Source organism: Protopterus annectens, chromosome 1.part1 (genome assembly GCF_019279795.1).
Source record: "Protopterus annectens isolate FY-2018-M chromosome 1.part1, PAN1.0, whole genome shotgun sequence".
Lineage (NCBI taxonomy): Eukaryota > Metazoa > Chordata > Ceratodontiformes > Protopteridae > Protopterus > Protopterus annectens.
Window position 1 is genome coordinate 1,653,464,255 of NC_056726.1, and position 21,385 is coordinate 1,653,485,639.

Sequence of the window (21,385 nt, forward strand, 5' to 3'; positions counted from 1 at the left end):
CCAAGAAGCAGGAACCTTTACAAATGCACTCTATGAGCACCTACAAGGATGCATGGATCGTGCCATCCCTAGCAAAACTGAGACTCAATCCCCTAAGAGAAGGAAAGCAGTCTGGTGGACCTCTGCCATAAACAGGCTATACAATAGAAGGAGGAAACTAGTTCAGAAAAAAAGCAAATCTCAAGAAGGAAAGACATCCCTGATCAGTACCAGTAAGAAACTAAGGTCCCTCATAAAATCATCCAGGGCTAACTTCGAAAGAAAAATAGCCAAGGATTTGAAAGATAACCACAAAGCCTTCTTTAGTTATGTCAAGAATCTAAGTGGCAACTTGCAGATATGCTCTGAGCTAGTGCAAAATAGCACAAAATATACTGAACCTACTGATATTGCCAACATCCTGGAAGATAGATTCAGAGCAAACTTCACCTCCAAAAGGACCCACAACAATACCAGAAAAGTGTAGTGTCCCAGAAATCACAGACGCACAGGTGAAAACAGCCTTTTCAAAAGCCAAAATCACAGTGTCAGTGGGGCCAGATGGTGTCCCAGGCTGCATCTTACATGAACTACAGAATGAACTAACCCCTCACCTAAACACACTGTTCAACCTCAGCCTGTTCACAGGCTACATGCCCATAGAATGATGCACAGCAACAGTTATTCTGCTCCACAAAGGAGGGGCCAGAACTGACCCTGGTAACTATCACCCCAGAAGCCTGACTAGCCTGGTCTGCAAGGCTATGGAGCGCATCATCATGGCACTCATTAACAAAGACATTGAGAACCTCCAAATACTTGACCTGACCTAGATTGGCTTTGTTAAGGGCAGATCATGCCTACTAAACCTGGTTGACTTCTTTGAGACAGTCACCAAGGCCATAGATGAGGGGAAGGTGATTCACACAGCCTACCTTGACCTCGCCAAGGCTTTTGACACCATTTCCCACTCGGGAATTATAGAAAAACCCACCAGCCTGAACATAAACCCCTATGTCATGAGATGGGTTACCAACTGGCTTACAGACAGAACTCACACGGTAAGAATAGCGGGCTCCAGGTCTGACTTTAAACCAGTCACAAGTGGTGTCCCAAAAGGCACGGTCCTGGGACTCCTACTGTTCAGCATATACTTCTCGGAAGTACAGGCAAAAACAGGAAGACTATGGCTAACCAAGTTTGCCAATGACTGCAAACTGGGAGCCATAATTGACTCTCCAGCTGACACGGACATTCTCCAAAAGGGCCTTACTGAGATGGACACCTGTTGTCAAAGTCATGGTCTCAAGCTAAATGCCAAAAAATGCATAGTCATCCCGTTTGGGGAAAACAAAACACCCATAAATTACCACATAGGTGGCAGCTCCCTTAATACAGAAGAGGTAATAAGAGATCTGGGGACCCAGGTAGATAGTAATCTCTCCTTTGACAATCATATTGCCAAAGTAGTTAGGAAATCCTTCTATGTAGCCCCTCTAATTACTAAAGGGTTTGCATCTAGAAATAAAGGGGTTATAGTGCCCCTCTACTCGTCACTCATCAGACCCATCATAGAGTACAATGCGCCATTTGGAATGTACCTCACAAGACACTTCCAACAGCTGGAAAGACCACAAAAGTACCTCACCAAGAGGATTACTGGCCTCAAACATATGTCCTATGCAGCCCGACTGGAAAAACTCCGGCTGTGCTCAGTGGCATATCTCTTACTCAGAGGTGATCGCTGCCTGACTTACAAAGCCATGTCCAACTCAGAACTGATGAACATGCTCCACCTAAAAAAATACAAGTCACTGCGAGCCACTCACTCTAGTGAGCTAAACCTCGCCACAACAATAAATAGAACATGCTGGAGTGATAGATTCCTGTCACAGAAACTCTCCATGCTTTGGAACAAAATTCCTAATTACATTAGGCAGAGCCCCTCACTAACACTATTTAAGAGAAACCTTGACGAGTGGATGGGTAACAGAAAATACACCCCTGGGATCACTTCATTGGCTCTTCTTGACAGAAGCTCAGTTAATTAATCAATGGGGCATGAAAGCTGACACACTCTGGCTAGGCTTATAAATGCCCCTGGGCAGATAGCCTAGTACCTACCTATGAAACTATACATGCACTCACTCACATCACACATCACTCTTGCTTTCTGTTTCACTCTCTGCATCCTTCTCTCTCTCTCTCTCTCACATTCACACAGACATACACACAGTCTCTCTGCTATAATGCACCCATTCACACACACATGCAGGTAGAAACACACACATGATTGCTCTCTCTCTCTTTTACATACATGTATGCATGCATACAGTCACACACCCTGAATTTTCTTTTTTTTTTCTATTTTACACTAGCTAAACCGCAAAAGCGCTGCTTAGCGAGTGCAAAATAATGGCTCACTCTGACTGACATGCACGCATACACTCACACACAGATTTAAACACACACACACACGCAGACACATACTTACCTTTTTCTTTTTTCTTTTTAATGTTTTACATTCGCTAAAAAGCAAAACCACTGCTTATCGAGCATAAAATAATGGCGGCCATTCCATTTCTTCAGTCCAAGCTCCACGGAGGCTTGATAAGCAGCCATGAAGCGTCAGACTCGTTCTTCTCAGCGGACATTACTGTACATTAATACCCTGCTGGAGAACGCTCGTTCTCCTGTCAGGTATTGATGTACAGTCTGCCCATTATGTAACTATCTTTAATCCCTATCATAACACCTCCACCTGATTTTTCATTAGAATGTCTGTTACAGTAAAAACATTTATACCCTGACAGAACCGGTTTCCATTCATTGTCCTTTAACCATGTTTCACAAACAATAACATCAATCGTGGGAATATAGCACATTTTCCAAAAAAAAAACCTTTATTATTAATGCTCCTAGCATTAACAACCATCAGAGATGCATCAAATATTGCTCTCTGTAAAATGTTAAATTTTCAACATGGCAAAATACTTCCTTGTGTTTGCTAAATATTGCAAAATATGTACTGCAAAAATTACCTTCCCTGATCTTGCAAATGCATGTCATCCTCTCTGAATAAATGTGTGCCAAAAATTAGGCTTGGATGCTCTACACATTTTTGTTTTTTAAAACAGGACATTTTTTCATGTAGGCATTTACTCAAAAAATCTTTTCCTTCGAGGTGACCTGACTATCCTTTCTATATGTTATTTGTCCTAACACTAGTACAAGCTGTACTAAGAAGGCTGTAAGTTCCCTACTAACAGTCAAAGGCTCCTTGCAGATGAGAACATTTGTACTGACATGAGTAAAAACAGATCCGTACTTCCTTACTTTAAGATATTCTAAGGCCTGTCTCACATCCTCAGTTTTTGCTCCTGGCAAGCATAACACTATTCAATGTTCATTACTTTAGCAATTGTTACAAAGGAATGATTTTCACCACTGTTAGTCTTATTAATCCCTCTTTTTTATTATGTATTACATTTGCAAACATACAGTTCTCATTCAGCTGGCTTTGTACATCCACAGCTTGAGGCGTGTTGTCAACATCTGTCTTTCTTTCTCATCTTTTTTCTTACATTAATGTTTTTCAATCCCTCTGTGTTCAATTTTGATTTCTTCCTTTTCACCTGCCCCTTGCCTCTTTTTTCTACCTTCTGTTTTGCAAAAATGCTGCCTTTTTCTGTAGACTGAAGGTTTTCTAATAGAAACATGTTATTCTTTCCTGTAATCTGTGTTTTACATAACAAAACAGTATCCTTTTATTAAATGTCTGTAAAGTAAAGAAAATATATATCAGTTTCTTTGTCTTCCTTGTTATTTGTTGCGAGTGGCTTGCTTCCTTCTAAACACTCTGAATCCTCAGATTTCTGAATACCTGTATCCAGAATTCCAAAGCTGTCAGGGACATCATCTTGTTTTATAGGGGGTTGAGGGATCTTCACAGAAAACAGATACCTTCTTTCTTAAATGTGCTCTATTTGCTCTTTGTCTAAAATTATGTCCACAGTCCAGTTATTAATATATGCAACAACAGTTCTCCAAGCCATGCTAATTACACAAGTGTGATTGTCATTAGTGCGTCTAGATTTACTACTAATAATGGTAAGCAAATCATCCAACTTTTGACACGAGGAACACAGATCACCAGAGTTATCAGGTGTTACCTTTATATATACATGGTATTTATTATACTGTAGGCGATATTTGTGCTTTAGCAAATCATTAATGGCATACACATTTAAAAAATCTATATTCAGCTTCAAATGAATAAAAAATTATAAAAGAAAAGAATGATCAGAATCAGTTACCACAGAATTCAAAGAAAAAATGAAGTTCTATAAGAAAAATCACACAAACAGTATACAACTAAATACTAAAGTAATTACAGTAAAGTTGTTGCTTTGACTGTACAAGTTTTGAAAGTCAGTAACTATCGCTTGCAGTCACACCTGATTTTAACATTAAAGATTAATGAATCACAAACCAAGACAAGATTGTTTAGATAAGTTCTAGAATGCACTCTTTGCAGTTTGTGTGACTTTATAGCTGACTATGTCCCTTAGGATGCCTAGAGTGTGCCTGTCTCAAACCTATCCCTTTCTAACAACAAACAGTGAAAATTAAAAGTAAAACAACAAAATATAAATTGAATTAAATTGTCTACAAGATATCCCTTTCTTCCTATGAACAGTGAAAAACAATGGTAAGAAATACAATATAATTTAAAATAAAATTTCCCTTACCAGGTAACTCCATGGTATACAGCAAACCAAGACAGGATTGTTTAGATAAGCTCTGATACTTTAATGAAACAGCCACATCAAATTACATCTTGTATCACACTATACATGGGGGCTTAAACACACAGGCATCATCACAATGTGACACAAAGCTTTAACACTTTAAGTCTCTTCTCCATTCATGTGAGTGCATGCATGCATGCAGGCCGTAACACCATTCAGCAGTCATACTGCTACCTTCCAGCTTTGGAAATTAGCCCACAAGGGGCAGTAATGTATAAAACCTATGCAGTATGAAACTCAGTTTATACTACCTGAATAAATTACTGACATTACTGACAGTACAGTATGAAGCAATTATACCCACCCATGGGCTCTCATAGGTAGTTTATCCTACTCCTTTGAGGCTGCCTGATCTATGCATTAGCATCATGGGATACAGATGGAAAACATTGTGTAAGATCTATAGATAGCACAGATTGGCAGATTTTATGTATAGCTAACATAAATTGTACTTAGAGTACATAGGTGGTGCCTACTGTCTAACCTCATTCGCTCATCAGTGTAGGCGATCAGGATATTGACCCCTCATATCACAATAATGGTGACAATATTGTTTCATCATGAGCAAGATGTCAACGTTATACATGACTGCCTGGGCTGAATCATTTCAGGCCTCATTCTTATAATGAGCCTCTTCATAACTCTCCTAGAAGAGCAACTATATAGTCTTTATGGGGGAAATAGAGAAAACTGTTAATCTTCTGCACACACTACCTTTGTGCTCTAAAAGAAGCTCTACCTTCCACAGCAATGACACCTCACCTAGAAGTGGCAGAGAAAAATGGGAGATACTTAATGCCCATAACCTTTCCCACATATACCATCAGCTACATTATAATGATTCACAACTTCTCTTTAAGGTCCGAAAGATGGCAGTCCTGTATCTCTTTATATGGTGTTAAGAAAGCAGTCATTACATCAACTCCATTTCTATAAGGTTATATGAAAAATTACAAATATATCCCTAGAGGCATGGTGCGGACTGCACATGCACAGTGCTGCCAGAAAGTACCAAGGTTTGTGCATGGTGAGGAGCAGAACTGACCACAGTGCTAAGCAAGTTATTTAGCTGCTCAAATTGCAAGATTCAGAAACAATAATGAGGTGAACCCTAATTTTCATAATCATTACACCCAGGCAGCCAGATTTGCATGGTATAACCAAGAAGTAAGGCAGTGACAATCATCATGCTATGGAAAACTTAATATAGCAGCAACTTGGAAATCTGCAACATGCATATCTTAGACTATTACTTACGGAAAAGTAAATCTCAGTTTGTATAGGATAAGTACCAGTTCTTCCATATTCATTTTTTTCAGTTATGTCTGCAGTTAACTGTTGTTTTTACCTGTATAATGAAATAGTTCGGCTGAAGGTGCATTGAGTGCATGCTGCAGTGATAAGACAATTGTTTGGTTGAAGGAGTGTTAATCATAATGGTAAACATATCCATCAGCACATACTCAGAACAGAATTTAAAATAGCCGAGCTGGCCTTGTGCTATCTGTTTCAATTAAAAGAATTTATCTCATGTGCAGATATCTTTTTGACCCTGTTAGAAAACAATCATGCCAGCTTGGTGAGCTGAAATAATTTAAATGTTATACTGTACTGGATGTTTGCTCAGTAATGTTATGTATCTCACATTACTTAAGCAACGTGGATGGAGACATGTGACTGTCAGATAGCATGCTTTATGAATAAGGAGGAGGACTGGTGCTGTAAGGAGTTTTCAGGAAAACTCACAAAAAAGATGCTAAAAAAAAGTTTTCCATAACTAAGGAGTGATGGTTAAAGACAGAATAAGCAGAAAAGACACTGTAGAATCCACTGGAAAGACTATACGGGAAACAAAACTCTCTGATAAAGAAAATGAGGTGGAACTCCTGGCCTTCTGTCTCTTGGGGTAGAGACTGTTTGAGCAGGATGCTGCTGACTGGATGTATCAGGAACATGCCTGGAAAGATCTGGTGATGGACATTAATGTTGTCAGTGGATATTACTGTACCTAAAAAGTGCACAGGGCAATTGAAATTACACATGACAATGAACAAAGAATTGGCCCCCTTGCCTAAGAGGGCAGGCTGATAGGTGCTGGGCCACCAGACAAGCTGCATCTCATGAAGACAAAGTTGTTTCTGGCCTCTGCCAAAGGCAGTGATGCCACTAGTTGGTCAGACTGGACAATGATGCAGAGCTTATGCAGCCAACAAGAGCATCTAACAGTGATTATCCAGGCATCTCAATTTTCTTCTGTGTTACAGTACCTATAAATCCTTTTTTCCCCTTAGTTACTCTCCATCTTATTAAACCTGTCTAATAGGTGGTATGCAGGTGTAATGCTCCTGTACTGGCCCAGTAATCAAGGAGCCTGAATCCTCACCACTGGCAACAGTGGGGGATTTACACAATGGGAGGATGACAAGTACACACACAGTAAAGTACAATTTCCCTTAAGAGCACAGAGAGATCAGCGTCCTCTTTCTCCAGATCCCCGATAAGACTCCCCACTGGCACAGCTATAGTGTTGAGATCTCAGCTGAGTGGCCAAGCTAAGAACCCCATCACCCTCTCTGTCCATCCAGTGCTTCGTGTCCCTGCCCAAGTAGCTGACACAGACTTTGAGATTTGATTTATATATATAAACACACACACACACACACACACACACACACACACACACACACACCTGGGGAAGGCTAGCACAGGTTTATTAGCTATGCCCCCTGTTACCCAGACTATAAGGCAGTTCCAGCTGCCACCAGCCAGTACTTATCAGCTATTATAAGGCCTTTAACAAAGGGTGTCCAATCCTACTGCGAAATGTTAACATTATCCAAATGATAGTCTGACCAAGACTTGCAAGGTTATTTAGGAGTGGCCTGTACAGTGTCACCAAATAAATATGCAAATACTCTGAGAGCTTACATATGTCTCATAAATATCAGCCACAGAGATAGGTTTAAATATATTTAATAATATATATTAAAAGAAAAAGACAATACTCAGTAAATCAACACAGTAATTTCAGAATTCAAAATCACAGGAAATACTTTAAAGCAACATTGCAGGACAGTCTCAAAAATACAGAAAACATCTAAACTAATCTTTACTATATTCCTGTCTATACTAAAATAGGTACTATGTCCTAAATCTTACTTACAGTGCAAGGCAAGTGCAGATGGTGATGATAAGTGGATATTTCCAGGTCAAAGACAAAATATAAAATGCATAGTCTCTATCTGAGAAAGTTCTTAAATTAATCTTTAAACATTTCACCTTCTCCCCTGAGCCATGGACCTTGCCATTTCCCTCATGAGTGTGCCCATCCACCTCTCGATAAGTGTGTGGTGGCCTCCCCCACCCTCCAGATCATCCAAGTGATTTCCATTCAATAAAGTTACCTTGTGAAAAAGCTCTGCAAAACAAGGTGCACAGCCCTCTTTCTAAGTGTGTGGCAGCCGCCCCCACCCTCCAGAACACCCAAGTGACTTTCATCCAATAAATTTACCTTGTGAAACAGCTCTGCAAAACAGGGTGCACAGGCCTCTCACTGTGTGGCAGCCTCCCCCACCCTCCAGAATACCCAACAAGTAAATTCCATCCAATAAAGTTACCTTGTGAAACAGCTCTGCAAAACAGGGTGTGCAGCCCTCTCGTAAAGTGTGTGGAGCCTCCCCCACCCTCCAGAACACCCAAGTGACTTCCATCTAATAAAGTTACCTTATGAAACATCACTGCAAAACAGGGTGCACAGCCCTCTCACTAAGTGTGCGGTGGCCTCCCACACCCTCCAGAAAACCCAACAAGTGACTTCCATCCAATAAAATTAGTGAAATAGCTCTGCAAAACTGGGTGCACAGCATTCAGAAAACCTAGCCCCACCCCAGCATATATACATCACTAATTACAGCCCACTATCTCACTCTATAGCACTGCCCATAATTATCTTACCACCACTAACTACTAAACTCTACTCACCCAAGCTTATTAACCACTAGCCCTAAGCTTCAAATGTGTTGCTACAAGTCTTACTGCCCTCAAAGCCAACTTTAAAAAACTCCCATATTTCTAACTTCACTGTGTGTCTGTCTCTCCATAATCTCTGTCACTAACTCCTGTACATTGTACCTACTCAATATATCATACCAAAATATTCCACCCTAACCTTTTTTCTCCCAGCCCCTTCAGCCATATTAAAATATCTCCAGCTATTTATAGTCAATCCCATACTGAACTTACCACAATCAAGTATTATGCCACCCAAGCCATAAAACAACCAAGCCTTAGGCTAAACTCCCTAATAAAGTTATAGCTCAAAACTATAACCAATGTTGCCACTCATTTACTAGGTGGAGGTGACATCCACCCCAACCCTGGACTATCACCACCCTCAAATACCACAAATAACTATCAATCTCCCATCCACCATCAACCCACAACCTACTAATACTTAATATAAACATTCACAGCATTATTAACAAAATAGAACTACATGCACCAATCACATTATATAACCCCAATATTAGGATCCTTACAGAGACCTGGCTCAAGTCATACATTATGGATGACTCCATAACCCCACCTGGATATAACACTCGTAGAGTTGACAGACTAGACAAAAGAGGAGGCAGTGTTGCCCTACTCTATAAAACTAACTTAAAAATCCAGCTCCTGCAAAATGAAACCCCAGACTTCAAAAATGCAGAAATACTACCTGGAAATTCATCATAAATGAGCACAAACATCTAAACTTACTCCGTGTTTATATACCCCCAGGTAACAACCCGACTACCTTGGAGTCAATACTCCATTGGGCTTCTCACTCCCTTCCCATTAAACTATTCTGCTAGGCAACATTAACATCGACTGGAACACCATCCACTCTCCCACCCCAACTAAATATATCAACCTTTACAACTTTACCCACTTCATACAAGCACCCACCAATCTGGATAAAACCTCAAAAAAGGAATCCACATTAAACTGGATCCTCACTAACCACCCCCATCCTGCACTTCAGTCCAGTACTCTACCCAACTCACTAAGTGATCACAATCTCACCTTTATCCTTAGGCATAAAATCAAATCTAGTAACCCACCAACCCTACTTCAAACCCGCACCCAGAAAATCTACCCCACTACTCACTTCTTAGATGCCTTAGAATCATGCAATTGGTCTCCCTTCAAAACCCTTCCTCTAGACCTAGCAGATGAATACTTTAATTCCACATTTCTAAATATCCTTAACCACCTAGTTCCACATAGAACAGTTAGGGTTTGCAGTAACCCAGGCCCATGGCCACAGAAATCCACAAGATCTTTACTCAAGGATAGGGACAAAGCTTGGAAGACCTGGTGCCAGCTCATAACACCTGCAACTAGGCAAGTCTTCCTTGAGCTCCACAATAAGGAAAAAAAAAAACGAATTAGGATAGACAAACACAATCACTATATTTCACTACAAAAAAAATTGTACCAACCCACAAAAATTCTGGGCTGCAGTGAACAACATCCTTTAGCCCGGACGATCCACTACCTCCCAGTATAGATGGATCAAACACTGACATAGCATCCAGTTTCAACAACTACTTTACCTCCTCCATACTTAAACTTATTAACAACACAAATCCCACCAACCCCCCAGCCTCCTATAGGTCTAAAAATAATGCCCCATTCTCACCCAAACCAGTACCAACATCTACTCTCCAAAAACTCTTATCCAAACTCAAACCCACCATCCTTGCTGCTGATAACCTCCCTGCAGAGTACCTTCAGCTTGCTTCTAGAGCCATAGCCTACCCCATCTCCTTACTGATAAACAAATCCATCACTGAACACACCACTCCATCCTTATGGAAAACCTCTTGCATCATTCCCCTCCACAGACCTCTCCATCTACTGCCCCATCACAACTGTCACCTTTATCTAAGATTCTGGAAAGATGTATTCACCAACAACTCCTTACCCATCTCCTCACCAATAATTTGTTATCCAAAACTCAACATGGTCTCCGCTGCCCTAATTAATTTTACCTACACCATAACACTCATAGGAATCAAGGTCAACTAGTCTCTTCTATCTTTATAGACCTATCTAAAGTGTTCAATACTGTCTCCCACAACAAGCTCTTAACCTGTCTCTGAGCTCAGCATGGTCAACCCCACCGTACTTTGGTTTAAAAGTTACCTAGACAACAGCTCCCAATCTGGTAAATGGCTTGAATCCCTATCCTCCCCCACTCCCAGTCACAATAGGCACACCCCAGGGTTCAATCCTTGGCACCCTCTTTTCAACATTTTTACAAACCAACTCCAAACCATCAAAGCTGAAAAGGTGCAATACGGTGATGACACTACACTAATATGTTCTGTACCAAACATACAGCTCCTCCAACAATACACCCAAGAATCCTTCACAGACATAGAAAACTGGTTAAACATATCTCAACTGGTATTGAACCCAAAAAAAAAAAAATAACTCATGCTGTTTCACCAAACAAAGAATAATGACCCTATCAACTTCTCTATAGCCTCATCCAATAAGACTCTCATCCCCCCAGTCCCTGAAGCTAAATTACTAGGACTTACAATTGACTAACAACTTAGATTTAACAAATATATATCCCTAACCATCTCCAAAGTCCACAAAAAGTTAGGGACTTTATACCGCAGAAAAAGTACCTGTCTACCAAGTCTAGAATACCTATAGCTCAAACCCATCTTCCATTTTCACTACTTTATGCATCACTAGTCCTAACAAACCTAAGCAAGGCTGACCTTAATAAACTGTCCACATGCAACAATAAAATCTCCAGATTTGCACCCAGTGCCAAATCTCATTCCCACCATTGCTATTCCTTACTTACATTACATTGGCCTGAATTTCCCAATTTATTACACTACCACCAACTCAACCTTGCTGACCAAATACTATATTATCCTGAGAAAACACCCCTGCCCTAGCTGGATTACTAAACTTCTACAATACTAATAGACAACCATGTTCCACCAATAAAGCCCTGATCGAAAAAAAGTTCCTTGAAAAAATAGATCTGGGGAATCTCTCTTCCGCAGTGAAGTTTCTAAAGCCTGGAATACCCTTCCTCCTGGCATCAGACTTCAAAACAGTACTGCATCTTTCAAGAAACATCTTAAGTCATACTTCCTCACCAACCAGCTATGTAATTTCACTGACCCACCTTGACCCCTTTTAATACCTTGCATAGCTACTACTTCCTTAAGCTGCTTTGAGCACTAATAATGTGTTCCACCAATGATCACTTACTTATTCTTTTTTTTTTTGATGATGTTGTCAACTGCTGTATTACATTGTAAACTGCTTTGATCCCTAATAATGTACTTTTTTCTGATGTTGCCAACTGCGGATTATGCTGTAAACTTATATAAAACCTGTAACTGTTACTTTTCAATTGCTGTTTTTAAATTTTATTACTGTTTAATTTAAGAAATTGTTACTGTTTGACTGCTGCTTTTAAGTTTTTATTACTTTTAATTTTTACTGTATGGAGCTTTACTCCCAGGGCCTCCACTGAAAATGGACACCAGATGTCCAGTCGGACTATCCCAGTCAACAAATTTTAAATAAACTAAAATAAATAAAATAAATTATTCTGGGTTAGCTTGGATGACATTAGTTTTTGTCACCTGACTTCAGTTTCCTTGCTAAACAGAAACTAACAAAATTTAACATCTCTGTGTGAAAAATACATATCTTTCAGATGTTTGCAGATCTTGGAAGTTGTAAAACAATAATACACTTTTACATTTTAAACCTAGTAAATACTTCTCTTTCAAGACAATACAAAAACTTTTAGCTCTAGACATTGTCTGCTACAATTAAACTGAGAGAGAACTTTTATAGCACAATCATAAAGCAATTCAATTTCAACTTATTTTCTTGAAGTTGATCCTTTTATGTTCATAGGTTCATAGGTTCATACTAGGCTATCTGCCCTGGGGCAATTATAAGCCTAGCCCGATTCTGTATGGCTTACGCCACCTCTTGATTTGAGTATACTGTGCCCTTTTTAAGGTTTTGTTTACTGTGCCCCTGTCTAATAGTGACACGGGAGTAATCCCTGGGACAAACCTACGATCCCCCATCCACCTATCGAGATTCTTCTTGAAGAGATTCAGTGAGGTGCTCTGCCTCACATGAACTGGAATTCTATTCCAGAGCGAAGGGAGCCTCTGGGTTATGAACCTGTTCCTCCAGCAAGTTCTATTTATTTCTGTGCTGAGGTTCAAGTCCCTCGAGCATGTGGCTCTAAGGGATTTAGATTTACTGAGGTGGAGCATGTCCATTAATTCTGGATTTGACATAGCTTTGTATGTCAGGCATAGATCGCCTCGAAGTAGGCGGTATGCAACTGAGTAGAGCTGGAGTTTTTTTAACCGAGCAGCATATGGCATCTGTTTGAGACCCTTGATCCTCTTGGTGAGATACTTTTGCGGTCTTTCTAATTGCTGCAGGTGTCGGGTAAGGTACATCCCAAAAGGGGCATTGTATTCTATGATGGGCCTGATGAGGGATGAATAAAGGGACACGATTACCTCTCTTGATCTAGATGTGAAACCCTTTGTGATGAGGTGGGCTATGTAGAAGGTCTTTCTAACCACTTTGGCAATGTGGTTTTCAAAGGAGAGATTGCTATCAACTTGGGTCCCCAGGTCCCTAATAACATTCTCTGTACTTAATGGGTTTCCGCCTATGTGGTAATTTGTGGGCACATTGTTTTTGCCAAAGGGTATGACTATACATTTTTTGGCATTTAGCTTTAAACCATGGTGCTGGCACCAGTTATCTGTCTCTGTGAGACCTTTTTGAAGGATGTTTGTGTCACCTGGAGAGTCGATTATGGCGCCCAGTTTGCAGTCGTCTGCGAACTTGGTGAGCCATAGTCCTCCCACGTTTGCCTGTACCTCGTAAAAGTATATACCGAACAAGAGTGGTCCCAGGACAGAACCCTGTGGGACGCCACTTGTGACCGGTTTCGAGTCTGACATGGCTCCAGCAACTCTCACTTTGTGGGTTCTGTCTTTGAGCCAGTTTGCGACCCATCTTGTGACATAGGGGTTTATATTTAAGCTGGATAGCTTATCTATGATGCCCGAATGGGGTATTGTGTCAAATGCCTTTGCAAGGTCCAGATAGGCTGTGTGGACTACCTTCCCTTCATCTATGGCTTTGGTGACTGTTTCAAAGAAATCAACCAGGTTCAAAAGGCAGGATCTGCCCTTAACAAAGCCAAACTGGGTAGGATCTAGTGTCTGTAGGTCCCCAATGTCTTTGTTTATGAGCTCCATGATGATCCTCTCCATAGCCTGGCAGACTAAGCTAGTCAGGCTTATGGGGCAATAGTTTCCAGGGTCCGTAGAGGCACCACCTTTGTGGAGTGGGACCACTGTTGCTGTACGCCATTCTGTGGGCACATATCCTGTAGTGAGGCTGAGATTGTATAGCTGTTTTATTTGAGGGATTAGTTCCTCTTGGAGTTCATGTAGGACGCAACCTGGGATGCCATCTGGTCCCATGGAAGCAGTGTTTTTTGCTTTGGAGAGGGCAGCTTTCACCTGAGCATCAGAGATGTTTGGGAGGCAGCCTTCTGCCGGAATAGATACTTGCTCTTTTGGGGGGGAGGGGGTGGAGAAGTTTGCACTGAACCTGTCTGCCAGGATATTGGCGATGTCTGTGGGTTCAGTGTATTTTTTGTCGTTTAGAAAAAACTCAGAACAAGTCTGGGAGTTGCATCCCAGGTTCCTAACATAACTGAAAAAAGCCTTATGATTGTCTTTGGTGTCCTGTGCAATTTTTCTCTCGAAGCTGTCCTTGGAGGATTTTATGAGGGATCGTAATTTTTTGCTAGTACTGATCAGAGATGCCTTCCCTATTAGGGATTTTGCTCTATCATGTAGTAGCTTCCTCCTTCTGTTGTACAGTTTATTTATGGCAGGGGTCCACCAGACTGGACGCCTGCCTTTGGATGAATGGGTCTTGGTTTTGTTTGGGATATCATGATCCATGCATTCCTGGAGATGTCCGTAGAATGCGTTTATATAGGATTGTGCAGTTTGGGCCGTAGTTTCCACTGGCCCTGGGGCCTTGAAGGATTCCACTTCAGTTTTGAGAAGTGAGAAGTTCGCTTTTGAGAAGTTTTTCACTGTGGTTTTCTGGGCTGGGGGTGGGGTCGGGATGTGGACATCCAGTGAAATTAATTTATGGTCTGATCTTACCAATGAGGGATATACTTCTGGTGTGGAGCATAGAGTCCCCATGTTGGTAATGATCAGGTCTAGTATGTTGTCCCCTCTTGTGGGAGTGGTGACTAGTTGTTCCATAGCATTTGAGTTTATAATTTTCAGGAACCTTTGGGCTAAGGTGCTGGGGCTTGAGAAGTGCTCCCAGTCAATGTTTGGGTAGTTGAAGTCACCCATTATAATGGTGTTTGGAGAGATCTTCATGTTCTCCAATGTTTTCAGGAAAGCCGAGTGGGATTCCTGACTTTGAGAGGGTGGTCTGTAGGATGCTATTAACTGAAAAGCAGTCTTGCCCACTGTTAGTTGCACATGGATGGTCTCCGATACTTCATGCAATGCCACTAAGCTGGAGGTGTGGATATCCTTGATAAATATGGAAACTCCCCCTCCTTTTGTGGTTCGGTCCGGGTTTGGGGGCTGAAAAGCCTACTGTCAAAACATATATTTGCACAGGTATATAGTTTATATGCATTTCTGTTCTAAGTCAGCAGGGCATGCAGTGGTTACATTTTAACTCAGATAACTGCGGTGGTGGTGCTGCAGTAGCGCTGTCGTCTGACAGTAAGATGTTGTCCCGTTCGATTCTTAGCTAGAGCATCTTCTGTCTGGAGACATGCCTGAATGGGCGTACCTTCGTTGAAGGTTGTGTGTCAGGGTTGGCAACTCGGCACATAAAAATCTACTGCCAATCATTAGCGGACCGGAGTTCCGCTGTGGTGACCCCTAACCTGGAAAAGCCGAAAGACACAACAACAACATAACATACAGTTCTGTATAAATCATATCAATATTCACAAATGACAGAATTATTTACAAAATTTCAGATAGCTGGGCTGGCAATATTTCCCTATATCACAACAAGAACAATAAGGTTTCCACTTGCATAGGCATCTGTACAAAGTATACAATTTAAATGTTTGCATTTAAAATGGTACTATGTGTACACCTCGCTTTCATGTATACTTCTGGCACTGAGTCACATTTGCACATGATAATGTGCTTTGGTGTAGTCGCAGGTGATTCTTTATCCAATGCCACCACTTCAGAACTGCCTGTGCTTCAACACACACACACACACACACACACACACACACACACACACACACACACACACACACACACACACACACACACACATACATGCACACAACTGTGTCAGTTTCTGAGGAGTAATTGTCATGCTAAGCATCTGAGTCGTACACTTTCTTTCTACACTGACATTTTCATGTGCCCCTTTTATAGGTTCATAGGTTCATAGGTGTGTACTAGGCTAATGGCCTTGGGGACTTTACAAGCCTAGCCATAGGATTACCCTGGCATGGTGCCACCTGACCTTAGTTCCCAGTGCCTTTATTGAGTAGAGCCACTGGTGTTATCCCCTGGGTGAATTTTCCCATCCACTCATCAAGATTTCTCCTAAAGAGGGTCAGAGTGGTGCTCTGCTTGACATGTATGGGAAGTCTGTTCCATAGCATGTGCAGTCTCTGGGTTATGAACCTGTCCCTCCAGCATGTTCTGTTAATTGTGGTAATGAGGTTGAGGTGTCTGGAGTGTGTGGTGTGGAAGGACTGGGATTTCTTTAGATGTAGCATTTCTAGCAGAGCTGGGTCAGACATGGCTTTGTAAGCCAAGCAGAGATCGCCTCTAAGTAGGCGATATGTGACAGAGAATAGTTGGAGTTTTTTGAGTCTGTCCCTATAGGATGTGTTTAAGGCCTAGGATCCTCTTTGTCAGGTACTTTTACGGCCTCTCCAATTGTTGCAGGTGTCTAGTGAGGTACATGCCAAATGGGGCATTGTACTCGATGATTGGCCTAATGAGGGAAGAATAGATGGAGACAATGACCTCTTTCTTCCTGGATGCAAAACCCTTAGTAATGAGATGTGCCACATAGAAGGACTTTCTGACCACAGTGGCAATGTGGTGATCAAAAGAGAGGTTGCTGTCAACCTGTGTTCCCAGATCTCTTATAATGCCTTCTGTGTTCAGTGGACTACCATCAGTGTGGTAATTCATGGAAACCGGGTTATTCTCAAAGGGAATGATGACACATTTTTTGGTATTGAGCTTAAGGCCATGGTTCTGACACCAGTCATTGGTCACAGTGAGACCATTCTGTAGGATGTCAACATCATTTGGGGAATTAATAATAGCTCCCAACTTGCAATTGCCTGCAAACTTTGTCAGCCAGTGTCCCTTCGTGTTTGCCTGTACTTCAGAGAAGTAGATACCAAACAGGAGAGGAACCAGGACTGAACCCTGTGGGACTCCACTCAAGACTAATCGGCAATCTGACTTAGAGTCAGCTACTTTCACACTGTGGGTTCTATCTATGAGCCAGTTGGCAACCCACCTAGTGATATAGGGGTTGATACCAAGCTTAGTGAGTTTTTCTATGATTCCTGATTGGGGAATGGTATCAAAAGCCATAGCCAGATCAAGGAAGGCTGTATGAACCACCTTGTCTTCATCCATAGCTCTGGTAACTGACTCAGAGAAGTCAACCAAGTTGAGCAGACATGATCTACCCTTCAAAAAAACAAACTGTGTGGGATCCAGGGTTTGGAGAGTCCCTACATCCTTGTTTATTAGGTCCATGATGATGCGTTCTGTAGCTTTGCATATCAGACTCATCAGGCTAATGCGGCAATAGTTCCCAGGGTCTGTAGTCACTCCTCCTTTGTGAAAATGGATGACTGTAGCAGTGTGCCATTCAGAAGGGACAAAGCCTGAGGTGAGGCTGCAGTTGAACAGGGCACACAGGTGAGGTGCCAGTTCACTCTGTAGTTCATGTAGAACATAACCAGGGATATTGTCAGGTCCAATAGAAGCTGTATTCTTGGCCTTGGATAGTGCTGTTTTAACCTCTGCAGCAGTAATACTGGGTGCCTGGCAATCTACTGGTATTGTAATTGGTCCTTTGAGGGGGTGAGGGGGGTAAAGTTGGCACTTAATCTGTTGGCCAGTATACTGGCAGTATCTGTTGGCTCAGTATAGGAGGTACCATTGTGCAGTAGTGCAGAGCAAATCTGGGTATTGCTGTGGAGATACTCTACATAACTATTGAAGGCCTTGTGGTTGTCTTTACTATCTGCTGCAATTCTGTTTTCATACCTAGCTTTAGAGGATTTGATGAAGGATCTCAACTTTTTGTTGAAACGGATAAGGAAGCTTTTCCAGTCTTGGGACTTCACCTTATTCTGCATTAGTTTCCTCCTTCTGTTGTAGTGTTTGTTTATGGCAGGGGACCACCAGATTGGCTTCCTCTTTTTGGAGGAGAGTGTCTTGGTTCTATTAGGTATGGTGAGATCCATGCATTTGTTCATACAGTGCATTGATGTATGATTCTGCAGTCACGGAACTCCATTTGCATGGGTGCCGTGAAGTTAGCCACCTCTGTTTTTAGGATCCCAACCTTAGCTTTGGAGAAGTTTTTCATGGTGGTTATTGTTGCTGGAGGGCTGGGAGGGATGTGGATTTCCAAGGTGATTAGTCTGTGGTCATATCTAACCAGGGAGGAGCTGACTATTGGTGTAGAGCAATGGTCGCCCATGTTAGTAATGACCAGATCAAGGATGTTGCTACCTCTCAGCCAATAAGAAAGAAATAATGTACTTCTTGTGGCTATTTAAGCCTGTATATATAATCAATAATGAAATAGCTAACTGATGAAGGGATCATGTAAGCCCCAAAGCTAAAGTAATTGTAAATCCCATGCTGGTCCAAAAAATTGATTATACTACATCTGTGTTCCAGTGTATTTGCGCATTTAACATGTAACATACAAATAGCCTTGATAAGCTATGTATGAGAAAACACTGAAGCTTATTATTTATTATTCAGTATTCACATAATTCCAATTGTGTCTTATAAATAGCAGTAAAGTACTGAATAATCTTACAGCTTTGTCCTGATGCAGAGACAGTTACCATTTTTCATAGTACTGTTCACAGCAATGAACAGAGATACATGCAGAACAATTAGACAAATGCCACAAGTTCATAACTTGACTAATTTTAAAGACAACAACAAAATGATCTGAACAGGATCTCAGCTTTGACATCAAAATTACATTATTCTAACAAGCAGCCAAAAACTGGATTGGAAATAAGGTTTATACAGTACTTATGAAGATAACAGCTACACAGTCATAACACAGTCCCCACCCGTTCAACTCACAGGTTGATAGAAGGTTTCGTACATTCTTTTTCTTACCTCTATAAGCTCAGCTACTGATTCCCTTGAGGGTCTTAGAATTCTTATTGCATTCTCTTGCCAGCCACAGCACCACCAGCTCACTCTGTGAGGGAGATATCCACAGCACCACCAGCTCACTCTGTGGGGGAGATATCCACAGTACCTCCAGCTCACTCAGTGGGAGGACATATCCACAGCACTAGCAGCTCACTCTGTGGAGAAATTATCCACAGCACCACAAGATCACTCCATGGGGGGGGGGGGCGTATCCACAGTGCCATCATCTCATTCCGTGGGGGACATATCCTATTCACAGCAGCAACAGCTCACTCTGTGGGGAACTTATCCACAGCACCAACATCTCACTCCATAGGAGAAATATCCTTGCAATCCTTGAGGATATATCCATACCACCAGCAGTTCTCTCTGTATGCGACATATCCACCATACCACCATCTCATTCTGTGGGGTACATTTCCTTAGCACCACCAGGTCACTCTGTGGGGACATACCCACAGCACCACTGGCTATCTGTTTGGGGAACATATACACAACACTACCAGCTCATTCTGAGGGGGATGTATCTACAGCACCAACAGCTCACTGCATGTGGGATATATCCACAACATGACCAGCTCACTCCATGAGGGATATATCCTATCCATAGCAGCACCACATCACTCTCTGGGGACATATACACAGCACCACAAGCTCACTATATGGGGGCCATATCCAAAACAGCACCAGCTCACTCTTTGGGGGACTTATCCACTACACCACTCACTGACTCCATAGGGGACACATCCACTGCACCACCAGCTCACTTTGCATGGGGACAAATCCACTACACCACCAGATCACTCTGTGGAGGACAGGTCCACAGCACCACCAATTCAGTCTTTGGGGACATACACACACACACACACACACACACACACACACACACACACACACACACACACACACACACACACACACACACACACACACACACACACACACACACACACACACACACACACACACACACACACACACACACACACACACACACACACACACTACAATCAGCTCACTCTGTAGGGGACTTATCCACTGCACCACCAGTTCATTCTGTGCATGATATATCCACAGCACCACCAGTTCATTTTGTTGGTGACATGTCCACATCACCACCAGTTCACTCCATGGAGACATATCTTCAGCACCACCAGCTCACTCTTTAAGGAACTTACCAACAGCAGCAGTTCACTCCATAGGAGACATATCCACAGCACCACCAGCTCATTCTTTGGTGGACATATCCATAGCACTACCAATTCACTCTGTGGAGACATATACACAACACCACCAGTTCACTCTGTGGAGACATACTAACAGCACCACCAGCTCACTCTGCGAGGTCATATCCTCAGCACCACCAGCTATGTCTTTGGGGCACATATCCACAGCAACACCAGCTCATTCTGTGGGTTAGACATCCACAGCACCACCACTCCGTGGGGGACATATCCACAGCACCACCAGCTTATTCTTTTGAGGACATTTCCATAGCACCACCAATTGTCTCTGTGGAGACATATACACAGCACCATCAATTCACTCTTTGGGGACATATCCAGCTCATTCTGTAGGGGACACATCCACTGCATCACCAGCTTACTCTGTATGTGTGTGTGTGTGTGGGGGGGGGGTTCCATCATATCCACAGCACTGCCAGCTCATTCTGCGTGGTACATTTCTTCAGCACCACTAGATGACTCTGTTACGACATATGCGCAGCACCGACAGTTCATTCTGTGGGGACATATCCACAGCACCACCAACTATATCTTTGGGGCACATATCCACAGCACCACCAGCTCATTCTGTGGGTGGGATATCCACCACACCACCATCTTATTCTGTGGGGACATATCCACAGCACCACCAGCTCACTCTATGGGGGACATATCCACGGCATCATCAACTATGTCTTCGAGGCACATATCCACACCACCACCAGCTCATTCTGTGGGCGAGATATCCACCACACAACCATCTTATTCTTTGGGGACATATCCACAGCACCATCAGCTCACTCTGTGGGGACATATCCACAGCACCTCCAGCTCACTC